This window comes from Micromesistius poutassou, assembly GCF_964030765.1.
Source record: "Micromesistius poutassou genome assembly, chromosome: 15".
Lineage (NCBI taxonomy): Eukaryota > Metazoa > Chordata > Actinopteri > Gadiformes > Gadidae > Micromesistius > Micromesistius poutassou.
Genome location: NC_140285.1, coordinates 9,689,645 through 9,690,256, shown reverse-complemented (window position 1 = coordinate 9,690,256; position 612 = coordinate 9,689,645).

The following is a 612-nucleotide window of genomic DNA, read 5'->3' as shown; positions in this document are numbered from 1 at the left end:
TCAGTCACTCTACAGCATATGGTTTAGTGTGCTGGGTCATCTTGGTCATCTCCTTCTGGCTGTAAAGGCAGTTATTGCCCAAAACCCCAAAACTGAGCATAAACCAGGCATGTGTCAAGTCCGATCCATCATTGCTGCTGTATATACACCAGATCCTGCAAGGTCCTGATTCCACAGTGATTATGGGAGAGAAGGAAATTCTCTTTTTAATTAATCATTGGATGAATTTTGAAAATGTATCTGTAACTCTGTAACTGTAAGCCCTGGTTTTTATTTCTTCCACCAAATCTTCACTCTATCAAATCTGTAAAAATAACACAAAAAAAAACTAATTCAAAAAGTGCATTGCCAAAAAAAAACTCAAGACAGACAACTTTTCAGAAACTCTCACTCTTTGCTCAGAACATACAAACAATCACCACCAACACCACCACCACCACCATCAACACCACCACTACCACCACCACCACCCCCACCACCACCCCCATGAACACCACCACCTCCTACATCAAGCCGGGTCTAGCAGAAAAAGGAAAAGGTGTGATATGGAGTTATTGATCACCTCTGTCAGATCAGGGCCTCCAGCTCCCCCAGACCCATCCTCCATTCATT